Here is a 19769-nt window from a genome sequence, read left to right as displayed (position 1 = left end):
TAGTGATTGCATTAAATCTGTAGATTGCTTTGAGTAGTATGACCATTTTAACTATATTAATTCAAATATACTTTTTATTTTATTGTTTATTAATTTTCAATTTTGTCATTAATTTTCTTCTATTATTTTCTTTTAGTTAATATTGTTATTCTATTAATATTTATAGTGGCTTGTGTTGAAGACAATATTTTTTGTTGGGAATTTTTGAATGTATATTCATCAAAGATATTGACCTGTAATTTTCTTTTTAGGTAGCGTCTTTGTCTGGTTTTGGTATCAGGGTGACGGGGGCCTCATAGAATGACTTTGAGAGTGTTTCTTCCTCTTTGTTATTTTGGAAGAGTTTGAGAAGGATAGATATATGTTCTTTGTATTCTTGGTAGAATTCCCTAGTGAAGCCATCTGGTCCTGGACTTTTATTTGCAAGGAGGTTTTTGTTTGTTTGTTTTGTTTGCTTATACTTTTGGGTTTTTTGTTTTGTTTTGTTTTTTTTACAGAATCTATTTTACATCTAGTGATCAGTCTGTTCAAATTATCTGTTTCTTCTTGATTCAGTTTGGCAGGCTATATTTCATTCTAGAAACTTGTCCATTTCTTCTAGGTGGTCCATTTTGTTGGCATATAACAGTTCATAATATTTCCTTATGTTATTTTTTACTTCTGTGGTATTGGTTGCTAATTTTCCTCTTTCATTTGTTAACTTGTTTATTTGGATCCTCTCTCTTTTTTTCTAGGTGAGCCTGGCCAGAGGTTTGTCAATTTTGTTTATCCTTTCAAAAAACAAGCTCTGGGTTTCACTGATTTTTTTTTAAGCACTGTTTTATTTATTTTCTCTCTTATCTTTATTATTTCCTGCCTTCTACTGACGTTACATTTTGTTTTTTCTTCTTTTTCTAATTCTTTTAGGTGGCACGTTAAGTTGTTTATTTGGCAGTTTTCTTGTTTTTTCATGAAAGCCTGTATCGTTACAAATTTCCCTTAGTACTGCTTTTGCTGCACCCCATAGATATTGTATGATTGTGTTTTCATTGTCATTTGTCTCAAAGTATTTTTTTTATTTCCTCTTTGACTTCATCATTGACCCATTGATTTTTTAGTAGCATGTTGTTTAATCCCCATGTAATCTTTTTTTTTTTTTTCTCATTTCTCTTTCTGTATTTGATTTCTATTTTCATGCTGTTGTGGTCAGAAAAGATACTTGAAATAACTTCTATCCTTTTAAATTTGTTTAAGCTTGTTTTGTGTCCTAGTATGTGGTCTATCCTAGAGAATGTTCCATGCGTGCTTGAAAAGAATGTGTGTGTTGGGTTTTTTTGGGTGTAGTGTCCTGTAGATATTAAGTCTAACTCTTCTACTATGTCATTCAGGATCTCTGTTGCTTTATTTATTTTCTGTCTACAAGATCTGTCCATTGATGTCAGTGGGATGTTAAAGTCTCCTGTTATTATTATATTCCCATCAGTTTCTCACTTTATGTCTGCTAGTATTTGTTTTATGTATTTATATGCTCTGATATTGGGTGCATATATGTTAATGAGTATGATATCCTCTTCTTGTGTCATGTTATAGTATCCTTCTTTGTCTTTCTTTTTGTCCTTTGTTTTAAAGTCTATTTTGTCTGATATGAGTGTTGCTACCCTCACTTTCTTGTCATTTCTATTTGTATGGAATATCTTTTTCCATTCCCTCATTTTCAATCTATATGTCTTTCACCCTAAAGTGGGTCTCCTGTAGACAGCATATTGTAGGTTCTATTTTTATCGTCCAATCTGCCACTCTATGCCTTTTGATCCATGAATTTAGTCCTTTGACATTGAAAGTAATTATTGATAACTATATTTACTGCCATTTTAAACATTGTTTTCCAGTTAATTTTGTACTTCTTCTTTCTTCCTTTAATCTTCTTCTCATTTTTCCATTTGTGGTTTGATGGTTTTCTTTTATATTATGCTCAAGCTCCTTTCTTTTTGTTTTTTGTGAATCTACTGTATATTTTTTATTTTCTTTACCCTGCTTTTCAAGTATGTTAACACCTTCCTGTATCTACTTGCTTTAGACAGAAGTTTTTTCTATCTTTTTACTTAATAGCACAAGTTAAAAGTTACACATTTTTCTCTTATTTAACCTTTAGCCACTTCTCTAAGTTTTGATGTAAAATTTATGGGTTATTTTGAAGAAAGAAATGGTTAAAGTCATTTGGTGATTACTTTATTTATATCTGCACAGCAACATCATCATCAGAGAATTTAAACTCTCAGCTTTCTACTTTTAAGAATGTATCAAGATTTCCAATTTGACCAAGTACATGATGAATTTTAAATCTTTCATATGCACAAAATAATGTCTTTATTTATTTGTTGACTGCAAGGTAATTACATTTCATAGATTGGGTACATTGGTTCTACAGTTTAAATTATATATACCCATATTTATGTTTTTTTTTAAAGTTCTTATAGAAGTGAATTAAACTTTCCACTATGAATATGACTCTATTAACATTTCTCAGATTTTGAAGATGTTTTGCTACCTATGTTTTACTGGTATTTTGTTTGGGCTGTATTATTTAATGTCTTTATTATAAGTATGATTATTACAACATACACTCATTATTTCCATTCCTAAATTTCTATTGTCTTTACTTCTAAAAAATCACAATTTCTATCCCTCATAACAACTATTTAGATCTTGTCATCTTATAGCAGAGATTTTCTTTCTCAGAAATCTACTCATTTAACTATAATTCTCCCCACCACCACCCATTATTTTTCACATTAGTCCAAAACAGTGTTCCAAACCAGGACACTTATTTCCTCTTCTCATATATTCTGCTTCTGGTATGGCATAATTATAGATATCCAATACCAGTCAGTGTCTGGTTAGTCACTGAGTCTCCCCATCTTTACTGGATATTCTCATCAGTATGCTCAGGAATTTTGATCTTATAATTTGCTTTATAATATATTGCTATTTTATTGAGTTGGCAAAAAAGTTCATTTGGGTTTTCCATAAGATGTTATGGAAAAACCTGAATGAACTTTTTGGTCAATCTAACATAGTCTATTGTTTAATTGCCTTTTGTATATTTTATCACTTGATTAGAAGTGACTTCTGATGTCCTCATTACTAGAATGTCAAGATGAGGCCACTGTTTATTCTAAATTCTCAACTTAATCAAATTACCCAGACTTACAACTCCTTAAGCAGACCTTAGCTCATGTCTCTACTTTCTACCTTGGTCCTCTTTTTGTCTCTATTACAATAAAAAAAAATTTCCTGACTGAAGCAAAAGTTGTTAAAAAGAGTATTCACCTAGAAGTTAGAAAACTAGAAATTGGAAATCAAAATTCTCTACTCAATGTAATTTATGTTGGTGCCCAATTAACTTATTTTCTTAAGAAACAAAAATATCAATAGGGCTTCCCTGGTGGCGCAGTGGTTGAGAGTCCACCTGCCGATGCAGGGGATGAGGGTTCATGCCCCGGTCAGGGAGGATCCCGCATGTCACAGAGCGGCTGGGCCCGTGAGCCATGGCCACTGAGCCTGCGTGTCTGGAGCCTGTGCTCCTCAACGGGAGAGGCCACAACAGTGAGAGGCCCATGTACCGCAAAAAAAAAAAAAAAAAAAAAAATCAATAACTAATGTCCCATTAAGTCTTTGAGAGGGACTTTGAAAAAGTAAAATGCTGCAGAAATATATTGTTTTCTAACATGACCTGTTTCATAGTTATTTGTCCATTTCTTTAAAATATTATGTGTGTATATGTCTGTGTATCTCCACCTTGTCAATAAAACATATAGAGCAATACCATTGCTTATGAGTTCTTTGGCATACCATCTCTCTGCCTGACCTATGTGATTGGCACATCATTTTGGTAAAATTTCTTTCTTAGTAGCCTCCTCCCAATGCCCCCACCCCCAAACACACACACACTACCAGATTTCTTTTTACATTTATCAAATTATTTCACAACTGTTTATATACCCATTTTCACACCAAATTGGGAGCTTCCTGAAGACAAAAATAAAAAGTTGTATTCAATTTCATATTCTTAGAAAATAGAATAGCAAATAGAATAAATAGCAAACAGCAAGTGCCAAAAAATATGTGTTGAATGACTTTTACTAGGTCTATAGACACTCTTCCAGGTAAGGGAAACAACTGGAGGTGTTGTCAGTCCCTAAGAGTAAAAAATTTCAGATGAGAAATGAAGCACTTTCCCATCAACAGGGGAAACTTGGTTATCTCCTTGAATGTCACTACTATTTTGCCTGACTGTCCCAAAGATGATCTAAGCTAAAACAAACTAAACTAAGATTTTTTTATACATTTTTTTAAAATGTAACACTTAAATGATGGAACTGCTTCTCTGTCAAAACAAGCAAACCAAAAACCAAACAAACAAAATAAAACTAACAAACAAAAAAGCAAGGAAAACATCTCCTTGCAGCTCAACTTCCCCCATAGAGCTATAGAACACCCACTGAAATTGTGTATAAATGCATAAAACCGTGCCAAAAGGTATATAGATTATTATCTTGATATTTTGTTGTGTTTTACAAATTGTTCAAGGTCCCATGGGCCCAGTTTTTGAGAGAAAAGGGAAGACTTTTGAGTCCTTTCCAAATCCTCATTTTAGGTTATGGGGAGCCAACCAGTAGACTCTTCAGCAAAATCTCTTTCATATTTGGCTGACTGGGGGTGCACTATCCCTGGGCTCTGGCAATCCAGTTTATAAGGCTGTTTGTAGCAGTCAAGATTCAAAAACAAAGCTGTAGGTGGAAAAATATCCCCAAAATTCATAGGAAAAATCTGTCTTCTGAAGTTTTCTAACATTTCTGTAGGAAGTAGTGAGGAAGTAATGCTGAGAATACCCTGCACATTATACAAAGGCAACTTGAAAAGCTCCAGCATGTCAGTTTTCAAAAGTCCTCTTGAGGCTGAGAGACTGTGAAATTCTCATGTATGTTGATTTATGCAGTGATTTGCTTTGACCCTAGGGAAAGCTGCTTTATGGTCTGAACATCTATGCTTACCTACCTTAAAACTTAACTGTGAGAACCTCCAAACAAACGTGCAAAAGGAAAATGAATGAAGAAGAAAGGGAAGCAATCATAAAAAAATAATAACCACTTGATTCAAAAGTTAAAATAAATTTTTCTTTGTCTCTGAACATTCTATGCACAGTGGGCCATATATTCATTCTATCACAAACTTTGTTCAAAGCTGATTTTTTTCTATGTGTATATATATACTTACAGCTTAAGAAAGAAAAAAAAAAAGACATGAACAACCTGGATATGTTTCAGGAGAGACTGAGAAGGGCATTTTGCTTGAAAAATCTTCCCCTATCTTCTTGGCTTGGACAAATCCTAACCATGTTTCAAGCCCTGGCTAATTTACCAACTTTTCAGAACATTTGTGATTACTCTAGTTCTCAATTTGGCCATCTTCAAAGTCCATATGTTTCCTATTATCTGAAACATATTTTGAAAGTTAATCAAATTGCGCCCAGTTGATATTAACTGCACTTTTTTTCTTTGTGAAATAAAGTTTTAATTATGACTTACAGTGACTAAATTACATTTTAGAGGTGTCTTGGCCATAGGATTTAAACTTTTATAAAAGAATCTAACTTCATTTTTTGATCTTCGATGACTGACAGCTTTGAAGCCTCACTCCTCTCTCCTCCTATTCTACCCTATGTCTGGGGAAACTGATTAGGAAAGTCAGGTGTTCCCTTCTTTGCTTCAAATCATGCAAACTCCTGCTCTTGCCCACCCATGGGTACCTTCATTCTGGATCCACCCGTTAACCATAATAAAAAAAACCTCAAACCAGTCTTATTTCCTTGCTTACTCAAGCCATTTTCATAAATGTTTGGGAGGCATGCTCTGTTCTCAGGAAGCCTCATTATGGAAGCAGTAAGCCTTTTCATACTTTCTTAGTGTGTATCTGAAATCATCAGTCTTGACAGCCAAAGCAAATTTTGAGATGAGTTTATCCTCTTTATGCAGGATAAGCACAACACCTTCCCTGGTATCTAGTCTGAGGTCCCTGTATACAGAGATTGCTCAATTTATGCTTATTTAATGCCCACCTGAAGAACTTTCATCCCCTTTAGTTTTCTTTAGCAAACCTGAAATTCAAATTGTGGGGAGAAGGTATTAGTAAGTGATTCATCCCATTCCTCATGTTACCCAGCTGCTAAATGGATAATCAAAATAGCTTTTTTGTCTTCCCTTTAAAAAAGGCATATAATGGATGAGAAAAACTAGAGAAAAAATTCAAAATGTGGGCTTCTCACTATGGTACTGACTCCAGTGCCTATGCTTTGGACCAGGGTTCTCAGGCATCAGCACGTGCTCAACAACTCCTGGTGCCCCTCGCCCACCTCACAGGACACTAGCCCATTGACCTTGCACTTGACATCTGAATCTTTCAGTCACCAGCCCCAGAAGCTACTAGTGTTTGCCATCCTGAGCATAATCTCCATTTTGAAGAAAAGTAAAACAACTGCATATATAAAAGGGAGGACATAAGGGATGGAGCTTGAGATTACTCACCTGTTTACTGCAAAAATATATCTCTATCAGCAGTCATCCTTTAAACTTTCTGTCACTAAAAAATGATTTTTTGCATTTATTTATTTATAATCTGTCTTAAAAATAATTTGAAATGTCCCTATTATTTTTTACTGTTGGATCTTCACCTGCAACCCCATTAGATAGACAAGTCATTGAAATCGACATATGTGGTTTCTGAGAACCACAGAAGTTATGACTTGCCCAAGATCAAATAAATAACTTTCTGGTCTTTGCTGCCTAGGCAATGAACTTTCCATTATGCAGCGCTGCTTTCTCAGCATGAATGCCAAAATGAAAATTAAGGTATACAATGTACATGATATGTCTGATATGTAAGTGATACGAAAAGGGTAAGTCATACAGCTACCCATGTTCTATTCATGTGATGTTCATGGCATCCAGATCTTGTTGATGTAAGTACTCTCATCACCTGGCTCAGTGCTTAGCATGAGTCTCAGTAGGTTTCTATGGAACTAAATGAGAATATTGCGTGCAAACCAACAAACAAACATATGAAGTTTCATACTAGAGATAAGTTTCTTTCTGTAAAAAGTTTTATGTGTTTATGTATGTTTGTGTGTTTGTGTATTTCTTCTTTAGTAAGCTAAGGAATTGAAACAGAGTGAGGATGGAGAAAGAAAGAGAGAGATTAGAGAATGGGAGAGAAAGTTTAAAATGTTTTTGTTTTACCTAATACTTATGCAAACCACTTCCCTGCAGTTATCCATGTGAGAAAGATTCACAACAGTAACTGAAGTAATCCTAAACCTAATATAAAACATAAATTAAACAACAATAACAGAACACACAGGTATTTTCAATCCCAGTCACTTAGTAACAATATATAAATAGATTTCACAGTGATCAATGGAAGTTTACATCCCATTTATTCCTGAGACTGGTAGTTTGATTTGTAAATTTGTTGTCAGGGTTATGCCATCATCCAGGATTTGATAAGTCAATTCAAAGTGATTGGCAGTGTTTTCTAGTAATCAGTTAAACCAAGTTCTGGTTAAGCCTCATACTTAGCTTTATATTAACTCCTTGGGGGCAAAAATAAAAAGGCAGATACTAATATCCTCTTGGCTGTTAGTGTGGTGTCCAACCATCTTGTCCTCCTTTACACTGAGCTCATCTGGCCACCATCCACTGCCCACAGCTGGAAACTGTTTTCCCTGCTCGATGTATGCACCGTACTTGTTCATGCTTCAGAGCAGTTGGTTAACGATAATGATAATGATTTAGATTCCAGTGGGCAGTAAATATAAAATATTTGATCATTAAGTGGCTTCATGAAAGTGGGAGATGTTTACTAACTGTGTGGGGCGGGGAAGTTGATTGAAGCATGCTAAAAAGTACAAGCAAAGAAAATGAGAACAGAAAACTATAAGGCAATGGGTTTTATTCCTGGAATATAAACTGTGGATTAAAAAAAGTAGAAGAAGAACGAAAAAAATTGACTCCTTGGCAGGAAAATTACATGTATGATGTAAATATGATAAAGACAACACATTTCAAAATGATGCAAAGACTGAATTACAGGTCTCTTTTGGGGTCAATGTTTTGATTGTAACAAAGGCAGGTGCACCCAGAAACTGCTGAATCTACGAGCCAGATTCATTATACTGTGATCTCTTTATTTTGAATGAAAAATATGAATTTTAAAACTATGGTTATTTAAACAAATCATGTGTTTTATTGCTGTAGCCATAGAAAGGTTATATTTGTGGGGGATATTAGATCAAGTGATAGGTCTAATGTGGCTTATGTAAAATGGAAAAAAAAATAAACTAAATCCTTGATCTCAGTTTCCAAATCTGAAATGTTAAAATATAAATTTAGAAAAAGTACATTTTTACATTTTTTGTATTTGGTTTTCTTTTGTAATGTGACTCTAATATCTCTTAGTGCATGATTGTGTTTTGTACACCTGATGTTTCAGGAGCCTTTCTCTGTGCCCTATGAGCAGGAGATTCTCAGTGAATGTCTGTAGGTGACAGTGCTGTTAGAGACAGCTCTTCAGGGTTAAGTTTACTAATATCTTTGGGACTGCAAGGATTTCAGTCATCATTTATTTAAAAGATATGGCAGGTTTAGGGAAAACTCTGTAGCTAAAGGCACCAGCCTCTACTCAGGATGTAACCTCAGGACCCAGTGGTATTATTATACATTTTCAGAGAAGAGTTTTAAAGCTGCTTTTGTGGTTTCAGAATTCCCAAAGAAAATACTCGATAAAAATCTCATTTTAAAAAACCTGCTTCCAGACCTTACTTAGAAACCATCAATTGGGGTGTCCAAGGGCATCTGCATTCCTCTATGCTACTAGTTATCAGAATGCAGTGCTTCTCAGAAATGCAGAGCCCACGGCCAGAGACCATGAAGAATCTGCCTTTTTGACAGTGTTCTGACCAAGTTCTGGGTTACATTCCTGAGGCTGGTAGTTTGTCTGATTGGTACATTTTTTGACAGGGCTATGCAATCATCCAGGATTTTATAAATCAACTCAAAATGATTAACAGTGTTTTCTAATAGTCAGTTAAACCAAGTCTTGGGTAAGCCTCATCCTTAGTTTTACATCAACTCCTTGGGGGCAAAAGTTAAAAGGCAGGTACAAACTCCCTCTTGGCTGTTAGTCCAGTGTCCAAACATCTTGTCCTCCTTTATACTGAGCTCATCTGACCATCACCCACTGCCCACGGCTGGAAACTCTTTTCTCTGCTCGATGTATGCACTGTACTGGTTCATGCGAGTCTGAAGTGAGTCTGATGTGAATAATTTATGCTGAAGCAAACATCCATCAAGACATTTTGTTAGCCCCTTTGAATGACCTAGCCAATTAAAAAATAATAATAGCAATGCTGCCCACCCTAAAGACTCAGATTTAATTAGCTCAGGGAAATCCCATCCTATCATCTTTTAAAAGCCCCTGACGTGGTTTTAAAGTGCAGTTAGGTTTCAGAATAATTTGAGTCATCTCTGAATACCCAGAAAGCCTGACAGCAACTATCTCTTAGGAAAGAATTTCATTACCTAAAACCCAGCAATCTCTGTCTCTGTGGAATCAACATCCTTACTTGGGTAGATGCTTGAATAACAAAGACAACTTGGAGAGGAACTGCTAAGGTGTAAGGGGTCCCCATGAGAAAGCAGCCTTTAGCAACCATCATGGGGATTAATGAAGTCCTGGGGAATTACTGTGACTGTTGTCTTTGACTGAACCACAAATCAATACTCTTCTGCCCCCATTCAACGACCGTAGACTTGCTAACCACACACCTGATCTCCCGATATTCAGTTGCTCTGTCTCCAGGGCCTCATCTTTGCACAGCTTCAGGGGTACCATTCCAGGAGGCAGCACCCAAGGAGGTAGAAATGGCAATGGACATTTTCTACCTCCTACACAAGTCCTCACAAGCTTTGACTTTTTAATTCCTAACTCCTTAGCAAATACCTCACTGGTAACTGAGCCCAGCTCGTCTGAGATCATAGACTGAGTCCACCAGAGGAGGAGAGGCTGGTCATGTTCTGATGGCTCCCGCCCTTGCTTCTTCCTCTAACTTTGCTGGGCCTGACATAAATCAGGTTGTGACTCCTTCACGCCTGAACCAGGGCTAAAGTATCCAACCTTGTCCCTTTGCCTTGAACTTGTCTTCCAGCCTACACTTTTCCCATTAGGTAAACATTAGAACACCCCATTTTTTTAAATATCTAGGTTTCTAAAACAGTCACTGGGGCCTTGTATACTTACATATGATAAAATCATACTCTCTTTGTAACCTGAGAGTCAGCACTCCTTCCATGGAACTTCATTCTGCTCTTCCAACCAGGACTTCTCTGAAAGAACTGTGGTCCCAACAAGCCCTCATTGTTACCTTCCTCATCTTTCCTTGCTCACACTCCTGCCCCTCCTGGAAGCACATCCTCTTCCTTGTGCCTGATAGAATGTTCTAACCCTTCAAGACTCCACTCAAGGTCCACCTGGTCCATCAGAACTTTCTTTGATCCCATCTGTCTACAGTGACTGTTTAAGTCCCCTAACACTTGTTTCCATACCGTTTATTTGACTTATAATACTGCATTCTGCACTCAGTTCTCAAGAGGTGGCTTTAGTAATCTGCCTGATCTGGTGCTGTTTTGGCGCCAGTATATACTGTGGAACTAACTGACTAATTGGTAGAACCAATGTAAAAGTGAAGCAAACAAAGTTATGGAGAAACTAGTAGTTGAAGTCAAAGGAAAATGTTGTGGCCTGATGACAATATATTTTCATCTGTTGTTTTTCAAGCCTTAAATGTAGCTTCTAGCCAGAAAATGCCTTTTTCTAAACAAAGGGAACTGACCTCATGCAATTACCTCTCTCTCCTCTCTGCACCAACACAAAGGCCGATGAGAGGTCTGAGTTCAAACACATGGAAAGTGCTTTGAAATGTCACTTGTTCACATCTGAGCAAACACTGCCTTCTTTGCCCCTTACCAGTGTAATTAACTGTAATTTCCAATCAATATATTGCCTCACCATGGGTTGCTTTGTACATCTAGTCTTCTTGTTCTTTTTCTGCCTCATTACTTATCTTATTCACCTACTGATATTAGTTGCTTCAGATACTAATGAAATTCTCCTGACAGTGTGAAGTAGATTCAGTTCCTTGACAGTCAGATCTGAGTCTTCCAGCATGTTACAGAAAACATTTATTTTCTGGCTATTTGTTCTAGACTTCAAGTACATTATTAAGCTTAGTTAGAACATGGAAACGTCTTCACATTGAGCTGGGGATACTGCTCCAAATTAAAAGATTTCTGCTGATCCCCATGGAGTCATTTCAGAGCAAAAGAGTGTCTACCTCAAGCATTTTAGGGCATCCAAAGGATAAGTTGAAAGAAGAATTGTCTTTCACTAAATTGATTTTCTGATCCTGCATTATTTATTATTGTCTAAATACATGTAGAAATGTTGCTTCTCTTTCCTTGAGAAAGTTCTCATCCATTTCTGAAATTTTACTGTGGTCCTTGGACTAATGTGGCATTTTCTTAACACTCTGACCTTGTCATTCTGCGATAAGCTTATCCTTTTCCTCTATGTCACAAAACCTTACCTTGTGACCAGGGTTGGCTCAGTCCTACTTTCTTCTGAAGCTTTCCCTGATTTCCCCATTTGTTCTCCCCCTCTCAGAATTTCTATAGCTATCATAGGGCTTGTCTAAATCCTAGGGTTTATACACAGTAAAGTAAGTCAGAAAGAGAAAAAACAAACATAGTATATTAACACATGTATGTGGAATCTAGAAAAATTGTACAGATGAACTTGTCTGCAAGGCACAAATAGAGACACAAATGTAGAGAACAAACGTGTGGACACCAAGTGGGGAAAGTGGGGTGGGGAGATGGTGGGATGAATTGGGAGATTGGGATTGACATGTATACACTAATATGTATAAAATAGATAACTAATTAAAAAAAGCTAAAAAGTAAAAAAAATAAATTACAGAGTTTGACATTTGATCATTCTGCCTTATCTTGTTCTCTCACTGTTACACACCGTATGTCTATTATTCTCATCTGAAATGATGTTTGCTTATCGTTTGCTTATTGGATTTGCTTATCCAATCTTCAGGCACAATTTTATTAAATCAATATCTGTTGACTCTCTATATCTGTATATAGCCCTGTAATTGTTATGACAAGTTAGCATTATTGTGCTTTCTATTTGCTTCATGTCCCCGAAATAGATGGTCAGCTCATTAAAGACCATAGTTTCTTCCTAAATATCTCCTCAATCTGCTGATTTTTCTCTCCCTCTACTGCTAAATATATTTATCCAGACTGCATTGTCTCTCACCATGAGAATCACAACACCCTTCTAGAAGGTCTCCCTATATCTATATCCTATATTACCCATCGTGCCTCTAAAGAGGAATTCAGGAACACATATTTGACTCCATTCTCACATTTGATGAAGAACTTGAGTGAACCTTGAATACGTTATGATAAATGAAATAAGTCAGATATAAATGGACAAATATTATATGATTCCACTTATATGAGGTACCTAGAATGGGCAAACTCATAGAGACAGAAAGCACAATGGAGGTTGCCAGGGGTGGGGGAAAGGAGGAACAGCGAGGTATTATTTAATGGGCACAAAATTTCTGTTTGGCATGATGATAATGTTCTGAAAATGAATGGTGGTGATGGTTGCACAGCATTGTCAATGCACATAACAATAATGGAATGCACACTTAAAAGTAGTTAAAGTGGAAAAGTTTATGTTATGTATATTTTACCATAATATAAGTTAATTTATTTATTAATTTTAAAAAACTCTCAGTGGTACTCTCATACCTTTAGGATACAGAACACAGTCCTTATCATGGTTTTAAGCCCTGGAACAGCTTCTATGTATTTCTACAGTCACCTTTCATCCCTACACTACAGAGTCTCTCAAATATGCCCTGCTACCTTCCATCAAAGAATCTTCCCACATAATGCTCCTGGTTTCTGGATCATTGCAACCAGCGCTGTCCTGAACACCATCTGTTCCCTGGTAGCCAACACAAATTCTACCTCAATCATTACTACTTCAAAGAAGCTTTTCCTGAACACTCATTCCAGGTTAAATCTCTCTATGACCCACTCTCTTCCCACCATGTCATTCTCCTTTGTAGTCCTGGTCAGAGATGTAATTGTGTCTTCATGGGTGTAACTCCAAGTACTGGTTGGTTCTTCCCTGAGACTGTAAGTTGCAGAGAATGTCAGAGACACCTCTGATTCTGCTTCCAATACAGTACCTGCCATGTGGCAGATGCTCAATGAATATATATTGAATGAGTCAAGCCAAAGTCACTATCTTGTGCTCCCTGTTATCTTATTTTTGTGGAAGCCTTACCTTTTATCTGTATGACAGCAAGCAGATCACTTTTACTAAGCATTACTTTCCAACAAAGTAATGCTTAGTAAAAAAAGAAATATAGACCAAAGCATGTCTTCTAACTCTAAAACATGAGTTTTACTGGGGCAGAGTTTGCTTCTTGATCTAGACTTCCTCTCACTTAGGCACAGATTAACTTGTATACAATCAGAAGTCTGTGAACCAGGCATGATACTCTCAATAATCATAATCATATACTGATAACATGGCTACAGAAAAGCCAAACACTCACATAGTCCTTACTGTACAAAAGGAACACTTTTGGTCATCATAACCATGCTGTACGTTGCTGCCACTATTAACTGACTTGGGTTAAATCCACCAGCTTAGACCCAGAGTCTGGAAGGGAGAATATATTTATATATTTCTTTTCATTCAATGATGTTCTAGCATATATGAAAAGAAAACGTGAACTAAGGCAACTGTGTTGGGGAATTTTTTTCTAACTTACTAAGTAAATCCATTGCATTTTTGAAACAATTACTGCTGATCTAACTCAACTATGAATTAATCCATTGCTCAAAAAAATATTTAAAAGTTTACTAAGCACCAAATATATGTCTAGAAACTCTGAGCCAGGTATAATACATATACCTAGACTACCTTTAATGAGTTTGCAAAATTGAGTCGAATACATTGCATCCTCACACATGAAACAATTAGAATATACCACAATATATTGAGCTATATGACCAAACACAACATGTGTGGCACCATATATGGAAAGTTTGCAAACACAACCTATGTTTTTAGTTTTCTAATTTTGCCTGTGCATAGTCTCATGTTATCCATGCTACATTAATACATCCTTCTGTCCTTGTCTCAGGAGTGATGCACAAGTATTAATGCCCAAAACTTAATGTTTAAATCCTCAATGAAAAGGACTAAACAAATATAGTATAATATTGTCCACATCACACTATGTACAGACTGGCAAATCCACTGTGGCAGTCTTATTTTCTGCACATATACATTTTGAATTTTGATATCCATTCTTATATTTCCCAAGATCAGGAAGCTAGTGGCAAGACCTTTTTGACTTTTCTGAAATAAAGTCATCCACAATTAAAATGGTTTACTGGAAACAGATGGACTTCCCACAGAGATTAACCCAATTATCTTTGGTTTAAGAGCCAGAAAAAGCCATAAGATCGTTATCTTACAAGACAAGACTTTTATCATGATGCCAATCTCATTACATGAGTGAATGGAGGTGTTTAGTGATAGTTTTCCTGCATAAATATTCTTAATAGCTTTAGTTTTTCAAACTCTTGGCTGCTCATTATTTTCAAATGATAGAGCTTGACAGATGAGTGGTGTTGCGCATTACAGAGGCCAGAGACTCTGCTATCTGTAATAGATTCTTCCACTAAAACAAGAGAACTACTCTCCAACAGCAGGAAGAGCTTCACTTTCATACACACTCCTAAAAATATTCAAACTTGTGCTACTTTTATTTCATTTAGGAACAAAGCTTATAGAATTCAGATATTTAAAAAAAATAAGCTTTTTTTCCCAAAACACACAATATGTTAATAGGCCAATCCCATAACTATTTGAAGCTTTGTGGTGCATCCAAATTTTCAAAAATAAATTCTCCTAAGGAAAGTTAAAATTATTGTTTTCAGTTTTTTGGAGAGTGGTAAGGTAGGGGTACCAGTTGTCATTAATAAAAAGCTAGGCTTATAAAGAGTGCTCTTTATGTTTTTCTTCATATATTCAACAAATATATATATTTACATATCTGATCAATCATGTATGAGGGAGGAGAGAGAGCTGTGCTTCACATCAAAATGGGAAATTAATTTGTCTGTAATGTGACAAGATCAGATGACCACTCATAAAATAGAAGCAATTCTGAGTCGAACACTGATCCTACAAAGGGGTAAATAAATTGCACTGGCCCTATAAGAACTAAGATGCGAGTTCTTGCAAAATTATTTTGCTTACTAATTTCTAGTTGTGATAACACTACAACTGGCAAGACTCTCAATGTCAGCATTTCTAAAACTGGTGCCATTAATACCCATTATACAAAGTTTTTGTAAGTACCAAATAAGATGATACATAAATGTTTTACAAACTGTAAATTGTTAATGTGAATTGTTGAAGTTTTTGGAATGATAGATAGTTCATCTCCCTCCCCTGACGTGGAGCTGACTTCTCCACTGGGCATAGTAGGCACAGTGCTTAAGATCACTAACAATTTTAGGGGCCAGAAAAATGTTTAGTTTTAATTTATTTCAATTTATTTTAAAATCAGAAGAAAAATTAATGTAACAATAATGAATATATAATGAATTCATCCTGATTATTCTCATCTTATGCCAACAGTAATAAATATAATATATATTACTGGTTGGTTATTTTCTGTAAAATGAAAGAACAGGTCCACAAAGACAAGAGTGCTTAGGGTGCACAAAAGTCATAATAAAACCCTATCTTCACTCTATATAAAATTATTTACATATTTGAAGCAGTCTCCATTCTGAACTTCTCAGAATTTGCACATTTATTCAGTCTAAAATGGAAGAAGTGTCAGATGTGAACGTTCCACAGTCAATACTGGACGAAACACACACTAACTTTTCTAAAAATGTAGGTAAGAGAAGTTCTCTCTGTGATGGTCCATTGGTTCTTGTCTCTAAGTAAAAGTGGGACTAAAATCAAAACTCATTCATTTTTCTTTGGGTCATGTAACTTTTCTAGAAATACTTGACCTTTCCTGGTCAAGAATTCTCCATTTGTTTGTTTGTCTAAAGTTTAAAATGAGGACTACATTGTGAATAAGACAGTTTGGCTTTAATTGTTTTCTGCTCCCATGTTGGTTCCACTGGCCCTTTGAAATGAGTCTATGAATTTTTCCCTGATCTATCTACTACCTACCTATTTATCTATCCATCTCTCTCTCTTTTTCTAACTGTGTGCTCTCTCTCTCTCGTTCTCCCTCTCTATCTATTCCTCCATCTATTTATCTGGCATCTAGCTAACTAATTTTTTCTACTGTTTTAATGTAGAGTAATATGTAAGAAAGAAAATAAATATTTCACACTACAATTTATATATACATTTTTTGAAAAACTCATACACCCACAAAATAACACTCTAAAAATTTAGTGGGCAGAGTCAAGATGGCAGAGTAGGAGGACACAGAGCTCACATCTCTTCACAACTTGGGCACCTACCAGGCACTGGTGGGGTACCTCAAACACCTAAGGGGGCAGTAGGAATCCCTGTATGACAGTGTAGGACGTGGAGGGGAAGGAGAGGAACAAAAGTGGAGGAGGAATGGGACCAGCACCACTGAGGTGCAGCTGGGGGAGGGGAGGGGTTTCCCACACTCAGAGGGGTACAGTCATGGTGAGGGCATCAGTGGGAAAGGGGAGAGAACTTCAGGGGATCTGTGGACTCGAGGGTAAAGCGGCCAGTGTCTCCCCTGCCAGCTCAAGCCCCGGCAAGCTGGTTGGTGTCCTTGGTTTGAACCTCCACCCTCTGCAGTCCTCTCTGACCACACAGGTCCTGAGGCTAAGCCCTCCGAAACCCCCACCCCCATCACCAAGGCCTTTTTTGGACTTTTTTTTAGCTGTTGTGGTTCCGTTTTGCTTTGTTGTTTCATTTTAAATTTTTTCTAATATACTTTTTACTTTTCTAATTTTATTTTATTTTTTATTCTTTGTTATAGCTCTGCTCTTTTGGGTTTGCTGCCTTTTTTTTTTTTTTCCACACCACACAGCTTGCAGGGTCTTTGTTCTCAGGCCAGGGATAGGGCCTGAGCTCCTGTGGTTAGAGTGCTGAGTCCAAACTGCTGGACTAACAGAGAACCTCAGACCACAGGGAATATTAATTGGTGTGAGCTCTCCCGGAGGTCCTCATCTCAGCACCAAACACAGCTCTACCCAACTGCCTGCAAACTCCAGTGCTGTACACTTCAGACAAAACAACCAGCAAGAGAGAAACACAGCCCCACCCATCAGAAAAAAATAAGACAACAAAAAAATATGTTACAGATGAAAAAGCAAGGTAAAAACCTACAAAACAAAATAATTGAAGAGGAAATAGACATGCTACCTGAAAAAGAATTCAGAGTAATGATAGTAAAGATGATCCAAAATCTTAGAAATAAAATGGAGGCACAGATGGAGAAAATACAATAAATTTTAACAGGGACATAGAAGAACTAAAGAACAAACAGTGATGAACAACACAATAACTGAAATGAAAAATACACTAGAAGGAATCAATAGCAGAATAACTAGCAGAAATAACAAGCAGAAAATTGAATAAATGAGCTGGAAGTTGGAACAGTGGAAATAACTGCCAAGGAACAGAATAAAGAAAAAAGAATGAAAAGAAATGAGGACAGTCTCAGAGATCTCTGGGCAGCAACATTCAAATTATAGGGGTTCCAGAAGAAGCAAAGAAAGAGAATGGGTCTGAGAAAATATTTGAAGAGCTTATGGATGAAAACTTCCCTAACATGAGAAAGGAAACAGCCACCCAAGTCTGAGAAGAGCAAAGAGTACCATACAGGATAAACCCAAGGAGAAACACGCTGAGACACATATTAATCAAACTAAAGAAAATTAAATTCCAAGAAAAAATATTAAAATCAGCAAGGGAAAAGCAACAAATAACATACAAGGGAATCCCCATAAGGTTATCAGATGATTTTTCAGGAGAAACACTCCAGGCCAGAAAGGAGTGGCAGGACACATTTAAAATGATAAAAGGGAAAAATCTATAACCAAGATTACTCTACCAAGCAAGGATCTCATTCATATTCAATGAGAAATCAAAAGCTTTACGGACAAGCAAAAGCTAAGATAATTCAGCACCACCAAACCAGCTTTACAGCAATAGCTAAAGGGACTTCTCTAGGCAAGAAACACAAGAGAAGAAAAAGACTCACAAAAACAAACTGAAAAAAATTAAGAAAATGGTAATAGGAACATACGTATCGATAATTACCTTGAATATAAATGGATTAAATGCTCCAACCAAAGGACAGAGGCTGGCTAAATGGATACAAAAACAAGACCCATATATATGCTGTCTACAAGAGACCCACTTAATACCTAGGGACACATACAGACTGAAAGTGAGGGAATGGAAACAGATATTCCATGCAAATGGAAACCTAAAGAAAGCTGGTGTAGCAATACTCATACCAGATAAAATAGACTTTAAAATAAAGACTGTTGCAAGAGACAAGGAACGACACAACATAATGATCAAGGGCTCAATCCAAGAAGACATAACAATTATAAATATTTATGCAACCAACGTAGGAACACCTCAATATATAAGGCAAATTCTAACAGCCATAAAAGGGGAAATTGACAGTAACACAATACTAGTGAGGGACTTTAACACCCCAATTACACCAATGGAAAGATCATTCAGAAAGAAAATAAATAATAAAACAGAAGCTTTAAATGACACAAGAGACCAGATAGACTCAATTGATATTTTTCGGACATTCCACCTGAAAGGAGCAGAATACACATGGAACATTCTCCAGGATAGAGCACATCCTGGGTCACAAATCAAGCTTTGGTAAATTTAAGAAAATTAAAATCGTATCAAGCATCTTTTCCAACCACAACTCTATGAGATTGGAAATAAATTACAGAAAGAACTGTAAAAAACACAAACACATGGAGGTTAAACAATACACTACTAAATAACTAAGAGATCACTGAAGAAATCAAAGAGGAAATAAAAAAATACATAGAAAAAAATGACAACAAAAACACGATGATCCAAAACTTTTGGTACTTGACAAAAGCAGTTTTCAAAAGGAAGTTTATAACAATTCAATCTCACCTCAAGAAACAAGAAAAATCTCAAATAAAAAAAAAAAAACTAACCTTACCCCTAAAGCAACTAGAGAAAGAATAAGAAATTAAAACGTTAATAGAAGGAAATAAATCATAAAGATCAGAGCAGAAATCAATGAAATAGAAAGGAAGAAAACAATTAGCAAAGATCAATAAAACTAAAAGTTGGTTCTTTGAGAAGATAAACAAATTGATAAACATTTAGCCAGACACATCAAGAATAAAAGGGAGAGGATTCAAATCAATAACATTAGAAATGAAAAAGGAGAAAATACAATTGACACTGCAGAAATGCAGAGGATCATAAGGGACTATTACAAGCAACTCTATACCAATAAAATGGACAACCTGGAAAAAATGGACAAATTCTTAGAAAGGTACAGGCTTCCAAGACTGTACCAGGAAGAAACAAAAAATATA

The sequence above is a fragment of the Pseudorca crassidens genome, chromosome 12 (assembly GCF_039906515.1).
Source record: "Pseudorca crassidens isolate mPseCra1 chromosome 12, mPseCra1.hap1, whole genome shotgun sequence".
NCBI classification, from domain to species: Eukaryota; Metazoa; Chordata; class Mammalia; order Artiodactyla; family Delphinidae; genus Pseudorca; species Pseudorca crassidens.
This window is presented reverse-complemented; position numbering follows the sequence as displayed.